The following is a 9438-nucleotide window of genomic DNA, read 5'->3' as shown; positions in this document are numbered from 1 at the left end:
TGAAACAAAAAAATATTTGATTATCCATGAAGTATGGTGATTTCCCTTTTTGAGAAGGAAGGAATCAAAACAATATTATTATAGTTAACGCAAGGCAAAAGGGGCCAAAATCACCAATAAGTAGAGTAAACAAGTTGGAAAACAATGGTGGGAGCATGACAGGATGAAATAAACACCTACAACTAATTTGTGGCCATGCTCGTGCCATCCACCCTGCTCCAATCCGAACTAATCGACCATAAACGTCACACAAGCCGGGAACGCGACACACCATCGCAAACGCACAGCCGTCGAACTCCTGGTATTACCATTGTGCGCCACCTGCCAAGCTGGATCTACGTGGTAGCGCTCCTGCCGCCACACCTCCCTGCCAAGGATTGCGCGCAAAAGCCGTCAGGAACGTCGACGTATTTCATCAATGTGCAGGGCCTGCCTACCCATTCGAGGGAGTCCGCCGCAACAACATAAACTTTCACTAGTAGGGAAACTAGAGCTTCCATTGAAGATGACGGTGGTGGGTGAGTGGGAAGCACAGAAGAGGGAGTGTTTGCCATGGCGACCTAGATTGTCACCCGCGTCGCTCAACGTGGGGGCGTTTGATTTTCCTTCCGTTACCCTTTAAATTTCAACTTCAAATATGTTTTTATTTGCAGGGAAACTAGAGCATCCATCATGCTACGTTGCATAGTATTAGCACATGTTTCCATTTAAAGGAAAACCAAAAACTGAAGCATTCACAATACTTGGTCATGCAGACTAAAATTCCGCCTTCCGTGCAGTAACAAACAAATCATATATAGTTCTCCATCAGGAACACGGAAACTGCCAGCTCTGTCTCTTGGAAGTGCTCATAGGGGTAAGGTGTGCGTGCGTGCGTTCATAGGTGTGATATGTGAGCGACTTTGATTATACCGTGTTAAAAAAAAGACACGGAAACAACAAGAAGTTTGTGTGTGCAGTCCAAGTCGTGCCGTGTGCCGCGTGGCCCTCTTCTAAGTACTACTGCTGCTAACTAAGCTGAGCAGTACACATTACACAACCTAACCTAACACTAAGAGCATGCTCAGCGACGCCTCAAGTCGTGCTTTGACCAACATATCGTCGCGCATGTACGCCGTAACTTCCTAATTCATTCATGCGTGGATGCAATGCATGCTGGTAGTTGCAACAGGTGGGGTCACGCCAGGTATTGCAAGCCAGAAGGCTCCCCGAAATTTCTCTATTTCTCCGGATTTGTATGTCTCCGTTGCCCGAGAACTTTGCTCGCGTCGGTCGATTCCGCCGCGTGCAGGAGCAGCAGCATGTAGGACCTCACCCGTGGCGGAGACAATGCGGCGTCGCCGCCGGAGGAGAGAAAGGGGGTACGGGTGCGTGGAAAGAGGAACCTCCGAAAGAAGAAGGTGAGCCAACCGTTGGGGTACAATCCAACGGCTCAAGTCAATCGACCGAAACTGTTACCTGGCGCATATATAGTTGCTCCCTTATTCTCCGATATAGTTATGTTTCACCTATATAACTAAGAGGATGGTCCCCACTATTTCTAGTTATCTCAACATACGTGCTTTCACATCATCATAATTGTTGTAGCCATTAGATTTACTAGCTTGATCCACTAGAATTCATTCGATCTAAGCACGAGATTCCACTATCATACACCATGCATTAGAGCATTCTAAGTGAGTTTTAAATCTCATTGCACAACTTTTCATGTAAAGTTTTTTTTTTTTGCTTATGCAAAAATTTCTCACATAGTTTTAACCGTAAGGATTAAGCTAGTTTCCTATGAAATATTTGAAAACTATATATGTATCCAATTCCACGGCAACGCGTGGTTACAATATCATAGGTTCTCGTAGGCTAAAATACGAGTACACTAGATTACACTCTAGCTAAATTAAATCACGTGATCCAGCTATCCACATCGGGTAGACGGATACCGCCAAGCCCGACATTGTCACGGCAAATTTTCAGTAGGCTGAGTTTGAGCTCCCGGAACACGACCCCATTTCGGTGCTTCCAAAGGTGCAGAAGGACAGCTAGGCGAATGTAGAAGTAGTTTCAGGAGGGATCCCCAAGGGGTTGAATTGGCAAGAGAAGCAAAGCAACTTGCGCACCTAGACAACAATAGGGCCCTCAGTGAAATTTTCAGGAAAAATCCTCAACCAAGCACCTTGAGTTCAGTTTGTTTGGTTCTTTTCAGATAAACAGACAGTTTATTTCTCTTAATTTGTTTCCACAACAAGATGGCATGAGTTACCATAAAGTATGTGTCACCTCACTGCCGCATCATAACATGCACATAGCAACGAGATTATTACAAAGTTAATTACGTGGATAAACGGCGAACACAATCGAAATCAAATAATAAAATGGGTCAATTACTGAAATGAGATATCAGAGCTCCTAGCCTACCCCAAATAGACAATTACTGAAAATATTGGTGATTCTCGTTCTTCCCATCCAGTTTATCTTACCAAGGTTATATCTTGTACTAGAGGGATATGCGCGCTTTGCTCAACCCAAAACTGTTGCGGTGATCTGTCAGTTAGAACTTTACTATTATGATACACCTTAGTTGAAATCCTTATTGAACACAATGAAAGGGCATTGTATAGTACCATGGGGATCAGGTGGCAGACGGCCAATGAGAGGTAGATCACCAATCTCCTTATCACACCATGGTTGAGATCAGAACAAGATGTGGGGGCGTTGAGGGAAGGACTCCCCGATATGAGGGCAGCGTCGGTTCTGTATAGGGGAGGGAGGGGATGGGGGACATAGAAGATGGTGGCCACGATATAAGGGTTCTTGAGGGAGGTCAGTAGGACACGGGGACAGAGGTGTGGTGGTGGCGTAGGTAGAGTAATGCTAGCCGTTGGCAAAGCTGGTGGCGACACGTTCAACCCAGATGCACCGACGAGCCAACCACTTATAGATGGCCTCTACTAAAAAACCTTACAAATGGGCCCACTAACGTTATTTAGAGCCCCAACGCACGAGGAAGCATCATTTCAATACAAGGACACGACCCAAATCCACCATTATGTATGCCATGAACGTCGAATGTACCGTAATAAAATGTCAAGGAACATTCCAGTGACACAACACAATACAAGGGCATGACCCAAATCCACAATTATGTTGAAGCCGGTAGACTATTAGGTTTTGTGTAACCAAGCCCTTCAATTCTAGATTTTTTTAACCATCATAGAGTTAAATTAACCACATTAATTCTACATACTGTCCAATTATACCATTTCAGCTAATGTCGTGGGCATCAATTTGAGGCTACGATGTCTAAAAGACAAATTTTCAAAAACATCGAGCCATGCAAGAGGATTGGTAAGTGAAAAATGCTGGAATTTTTCTGTCACATATACTTGTTGAGTATTTCACCGTAAAAAAAGTCAATTTTGTTGATGTTCGATCAAACAACGATACTTTGGGACATGACATTATGTGTGTAGTACCAGGCCCTCGTCATGATGTTATACAAAGGATATATACGTGTATGGTGGCGGTGAGAGTCGTCAACAAAGTTTGTTTGACGTACTATATGGATCATACTTGGCATGGCGGCTAAGAGAAGTCTTGGCATGCATCTACCTGGCTTAGTTCGATCCAGAAGAAACGAAAGCTCAAGTAACTTGTGAATTGCATGCTGACTGATGACTTCTCATCACTCCTAAGGATTGATGGATTCTCAATTTGATCAAGCAGAATGTCAAACCTAATATATTATAGATATATACGTGGCACATGGACAGACATAAGATCTCAAAAAAAAAAAAACTCCCACTGATAAATTGTAGACGTCAATATCCAGCAAACGTTTGCTGGGAGGGGCGGCATTTGTGAACGTTTTTGCTGGCAGTTTTTTCAAAGACGCACGAAAAAACTTTAGAAACGCATGACATTTTCTGGAAAGAAGAACATTTTACGGCAAAAACGGGCAAAAATTGCCATCTCCTACCACCTAAAAATGCCATAAAAAATGTTCGCTCGCCACATCCATCCTAGGGAATGTTCGCCAGTTAGTATTTCCATAATGATAACAACATGTTGTTCTTCCTTGTCATTGCCGGAGCTAGACAATTATTTTTGCTCCTGGACGGAAATTCATCAAGACCATGATACCGTCAGAACAACACCTTGGAGAAGAAATTTTCAAAGTTGTCGGGGCCGCAAGATCCATATATCCAAGATCCCAACCTTAAGAAAGCTCACATGCCTCACAGTGGCGCCAATGGTCATACAAATGCGATTGAGAGGAGGCAGGAGGACAAAAACTTTGAAGGGAAAGCCATCGTCGTCGCGACACTGACAAATCATGCAAACCCTAACCTCACTGACCAGAGAGGTGGGCAGGAATCTATGCCAACGAGTTATCGACATCGCGGCAGCCGACGCCGTCTACATAGAGGGACTCAAGAAAAATTTATCGCTAAATCGGCACCACCACCAGCATTGCAAATAGTCCTTCCAGTCTTCCAGCCCTTCGATCATGAGCAGTTTTATCATCAGTGATGTGTGCGCTATAGCAGTAACAACTAACAAGAAACGTTGTCTTCAATGGATAAACTTCCTTAAGCCCCAAGAGAAAAGAAGAAAAAGGAAGTGGAACCATGCACACTCGGGTCTTTGTCTCTAGCTCACGGTCTATAAAACTAGCTGATGAAGCTTTCACAACACTCTGATCTTTATCTCATCAGATATCTAGAGCAGCAGAAGTAGCATCTTCATTATTAAGATAAATCAAAGCGAGACTTAGGTTCGTGTACTTTGGTCGGGGTCAAACAAGCGTCCAACCTGCCAGTTGTGGTGGGAGGGGACTTTAACTTGATCCGCTCGGGGGCGGACAAGAACAATGATAACATAAACTGGGCTAGGGTGTCTCTGTTCAACAATGCCATCGCGGCCGCTGCTCTTAGAGAGATTGCGCGTACAGGTGCGAGATTCACTTGGACTAACAAGCAGCGGGAGCCAGTCCGCTGTGTTCTCCGCCGTGTTTTTTGTTCTTCTGATTGGGAGGTGCTGTTCCCCCTTTGCACCTTAGTGGCCGAGACGCGTATCAGATCAGATCATGTTCCTATGATTCTGTCCTCGGCGGACGACAACGCGCGCCGCAGCCGTAGATTCTTCTTCGAGACAGCTTGGTTTGAACACGAGGGTTTTTGCCAACTTGTCTCGAACCGCTGGACCTTGATTGGTAACCAGGTGGGATGCCAAAGAGGACCAGTAGAGTTCTGGTCCTCTGCGGCTGCGGCCTTGCGGGCTTTCCTCAGGGGTTGGGGGGCCAATCATGGCAGCGAGTCCAAAAGGGAAAGGGTGCACGTCATGGAGGAAATCGCGCGCCTCGATGCGCAGGCCGATGCCAGACCCTTTTCTGGTGACGAGTGGGAGCTCCGATACTCCCTAGAAAACCGGGTTTTGGCTATCCTCAGGGCGGAGGAGGAATACTGGCGCCGTAGGGGCGGCGTCAAGTGGGTCGTGAAAGGCGACGCAAACACGGGTTACTTCCACACTTTCGCCAATGGCCGTAAACGGAAGAGCACAATCCTTAGTCTCTAGTCGGAGAACGGGACTCTGGTCACTCAAGTCGATATCGTTAAGCACATCTTCGACTTCTTCGTTGCGTTGTTGGGTACAGCCAAAGCGAAGAGCTTAAGTCTTAGGGAAGATTTATGGGGTCCTGATGAGCGCGTCTCTTCTCAGGAAAATGACGCCCTAATGGTGTCCTTTTCGCCTCAAGAGATTGATCTTGCGCTGGCTGGAATGAAGAATGACACGGCTCTAGGCCCGGATGGCTGGCCGGTTGAGTTTTTCAAAAAGTTCTGGCCGATCCTTAGGGACCTTTTCCATGCCATTGTCAACGGCTTTGCCCTCGATACGGTCGACCTAGCGCGCCGCAACTATGGGGCGATATGCTTGATTCCCAAGGTCAAAGGGGCGGACTCTATTAAGTTGTTTCGACCGATCACGCTCATTAACGTCCCTTTCAAGATTTGTGCCAAAGCTTACGCTTCTAGGTTAGCGTCGGTCGCTCAACGGGTTATTAATAAGAGCCAAACCGCTTTCCTTAAAGGCAGAAACATTCTCGAAGGGCCTATTGCTCTCACGGAGATTATTCACGAGCTAAAACGTACGCGTGGGCAGGGTGTTATCCTCAAGCTAGATTTTGAAAAATCTTACGACCGTGTAAACTGGGAGTTTGTGCGGGAGGTCCTCCTCAAAAAGGGTTTTGAGGTAGGGTTCGTTCACCGGATCATGCACTTGATCTCGAGTGGCAACACCTTGGTTATTGTTAACGGCGAAATGGGGAAGTTTTTCTGTAATAGGAAAGGGCTTAGACAGGGCGATCCCATATCCCCTCTCGTCTTTAACTTTGTGGCTGATGCTCTGGCAGCCATGCTGTCGAAGGCCAGGGAGGATGGACACATCTTGGGGCTTGTCCCACACCTCATCCCGGGTGGTGTGACACATCTCCAGTACGCTGACGATACCTTGCTTCTGTTCAAGCCAAACGAACATAGTATCGCTTCGATTAAGCTCCTGCTCCTTGTTTTTGAGATCCTCTCCGGGCTCAAAATCAACTTTCTTAAAAGCGAGGTCATTACCATGGGGATGGATGACCAACAAAGCCAGCGTGTCGCAAATTTACTTAATTGTAAGCTTGGGAGCTTTCCAATTAAGTACCTCGGGCTTCCTATCTCTCACCGCAAACTTTCGATTTTAGAGTGGGAGCCTTTGTATGGGAAAGTGGCCAACCGGGTAAGCCCGTGGCGAGGGCGTTTCATGTCCTCTGCCGCGAGGCTCATTTTGACCAACTCGAGCCTCTCCTCCCTTCCCCTCTTCACTATGGGGATGTTCTTGTTTGCCGATGGCGTGCACGCTAAGTTAGACACTCCAAGGTCCCGGTTCTTTTGGGAAGGAACTGGTATCAAGCGGAAATACCACCTAGTAAAGTGGGCGGCAGTCTGCAGGCCAAAAAAGTTTGGAGGATTGGGAATCCTGAATTCCAAACTAATGAATGTCGCTCTCCTCTCCAAATGGTGGTGGAGGCTGGCCCAAAATGAGTCGGGTCTCTGGGCTCAGCTTCTAAAAGCCAAGTATTTCCCGAATGGGAATCCTTTCACAGCCTCGGCCAATGGCTCCGTGTTCTGGAAAGGCATCCAAGCGGTGCGGCCCACTTTTGATATTGGGGCCAATTTCCAGATTAACAATGGCCAATCAACTCGGTTTTGGCTTGATCGCTGGCTGGGTGCCTCTCCCCTCTGGCAAATCCACCCCAACTTATTCCGGATCGCCTCTAACACCAATGTCTTAGTTGGGGAGGCAGTTAGCACTGACCCCCGTCAATCCATTTTTTGCGGGCCCTAACGAACGAGGAGCGTGTATCTTGGGACGGGCTGGTCCATCAAATCGGTGCTATCCACCTAGGGACGGGGGTTGACTCGGTTGAGTGGAGCTTGTCAGCTTCGAGAAAATTCTCGGTAAAGTCCCTTTATAACAAGCTAACTGAAGGGTCAGCGCTTGATATAGCTAAGGGGCTGTGGAAGGCAGGACTGCCCCTAAAGATTAAAATCTTCATGTGTCAAATGTTTCGGAATCGGCTGCCCACTTCGGATAATGTGGCCAAATGCAACGGTCCGGCTGATGGTACCTGCACGGTATGCGGCTTAGGTGAAGATGCAAACCACGTCTTCTTTAGATGTCACCTGGCCAGATTCGCTTGGTGCGCTGCCCGTGAAGCCTTCCACACGACCTGGAACCCAGCCTCGGGGAATGACTTAATTGCTATTCTCAAGTCCATGAAAGGGTCTAGCAGCCGAATCGCTTGGCGTTGCGTAGGGGCGTTGATGTGGGCTATTTGGACGACGCGAAATAAAATCATGATTGAGAAAAAAAATCCCTAACCACCCTGCAGATGTGATCTTCAAATGCCATCTATTTCTGCAGATGTGGACTCCGCTGGGGAAGGAGCGCGATGCTGAGCGTATGTCAGAGGCCATGACGCGCATCAAGACTATTCAGACGATGGCAAGACAAGATCAGCCGAGTTGATGAAGCTTTCGGAGTCCCATGGGTCTTTTATGCTAGTTAGGTCTTATGCGCTGGATGATTTCGATGGTTGTAATATTTCCGACGTGCTGAACCTTATGTTCCGTCTTCTGCCGGTCGTTCCTGAACGTTTATCTTTTGCTTTCGCTAAGTTGTAACTGTTGAACCTGGTGCCTGTGGGCTTTATTAATTTAAAGCCGGACGCTTCTAGCATCTACATTCCAAAAAAAACTTAGGTTCGTGTACTGGAAATTCAAAGGTGCAGTTGGGAATGCATTTTTCCAGGCGAACATTTTTTTATTGGATTCTAGGATAATGTCAATGAAGGTGTATTTTAGGTGAACATGTTTTTCCTTAATAAAATAATGTCTTTCCTGGTACAGAAGGACAGATTAATACCTACTCCCTCCACCCCATAATATAAGAGCGTTTTTGGCACTATATTATGGGACGGAGGGAGTAGAAGCTTGCGTTTTGTGTGTGCATAAATATTCTGACCCCGCAGTACATTGCCCAGTTGGTGTACACATGAGAAGTTCAGACTTCAGAATAGTTCGGTGTGGCAAAACAACCCAAATGTGGCCATAGACTATGACAACCTGGAAACTGCCTGAAACTAGCCTCGTACCAGACGAACCGGGCATTTCAAAAATTCATGTCAATCCCCATTTTCTTCCCCAACATGTGCTCTTTTAAAGTGAAATCTAGGCATTTTCTCATGCATGCTTGACACCTGCCAGGTACTTCATATTTTCTGTAGCAGCACGGATAAGTCTTGAACTTCAATAAAATAACGGAACATTTACATTTTTACCCCTAACTCAAACACACTACTGATATTTGCCCCTAAAAAGCATTTTAGGTCACTCGAATACCCTTTCGTCTGGTCAAAAGACGTTTGATCATTACTCTGAAGATTCATAACAAATTCATATCCACTCAGAAAAATGTAAATACGAAATTAAAAAGTTCAGTAAAACATCTTATATATGTGCATGCCATTCGCATTCATGACAAAAGTCTTGTCTAAACTTTTTTTACGGTTAATAAGATTAATGATCTATTTAGGGTGAATGCAAATGAATGCATATATAGGTGGTGAATGTAAATGGCATGCACGTCAAGGTGATGTTTTCTGAACATTTTGATATCTTAATTGTATGTTTCCGAGTTCATATGAATTCGTTATGAATTTTCAAATTAACGGTCAAACGACTTTGACCAGACGAAAGGGCATTCAGGTGACCTAAAATGCTTTTTAGAGGTAAATTTGAGCACAACAAAATATTAGGGGTAAATGTGAGTAGTGGCCGAGTTCGAGTTATGGATACAAATGCAATTGGCCCTAAAATAAATTCAGTCATGAACACCTCACTG

This window comes from Triticum dicoccoides, chromosome 2B, assembly GCF_002162155.2.
Source record: "Triticum dicoccoides isolate Atlit2015 ecotype Zavitan chromosome 2B, WEW_v2.0, whole genome shotgun sequence".
NCBI classification, from domain to species: domain Eukaryota; kingdom Viridiplantae; phylum Streptophyta; class Magnoliopsida; order Poales; family Poaceae; genus Triticum; species Triticum dicoccoides.
The sequence above is the reverse complement of the archived record's forward strand: the minus strand, read 5'-3'. Positions refer to the sequence as shown.